The sequence below is a fragment of the Clinocottus analis genome, unplaced genomic scaffold, assembly GCF_023055335.1.
Source record: "Clinocottus analis isolate CAN_PGR_092001 unplaced genomic scaffold, fCliAna1.0.p SCAF_2, whole genome shotgun sequence".
Lineage (NCBI taxonomy): Eukaryota > Metazoa > Chordata > Actinopteri > Perciformes > Cottidae > Clinocottus > Clinocottus analis.
The window spans coordinates 2,924,229-2,924,785 of NW_027175931.1; positions in this window are offsets into that span (position 1 = coordinate 2,924,229).

Here is a 557-nt window from a genome sequence, read left to right on the forward strand (position 1 = left end):
CACACACACACACACACACTTGTATTTCCATCAAGGCCATTCTCAAAATTATAACATGCCGCAAATGGAAAATTTGGTTCTTCTTCTTCTCCCCTCCTCTCTCTCTTCCTCCGTCACCTCCACGTTGCTTTTTTCTTTCAATATTGACACACATCATGGCCGCCGGGCCGCCGCCTGCAGCCTCCCCGCAGCAGCTCTGATGCTAATGTAATATCACACTGTGTCCGCGAGTCCAGAGGGATGGAGACCAAAAAAAGAAACACATTTATAAAAGTTGCCCCCCCGCTGTGCGGGCGGAGCAATCGGACCTGGCTGAGTAGTTTAATGTGCAACTCTATTTGTCTCCTGTAAGTATTTCACCTTTGGGAAATATCAGTGACATACATTACTGAAGAGCCCGTCTGCTGCTTTCTGTTGCTAAATGATGATGAAACAATAAGAAGAAGATGAGGACATTAGTTGTAAAGTGAGGCCGGCGTGTGATACATACGTCATGTTCTCCTGATGCGACTGGAGGATCTCAACAGCTGTGCTGCTGCAGGAGCTTCTCTGAGAAG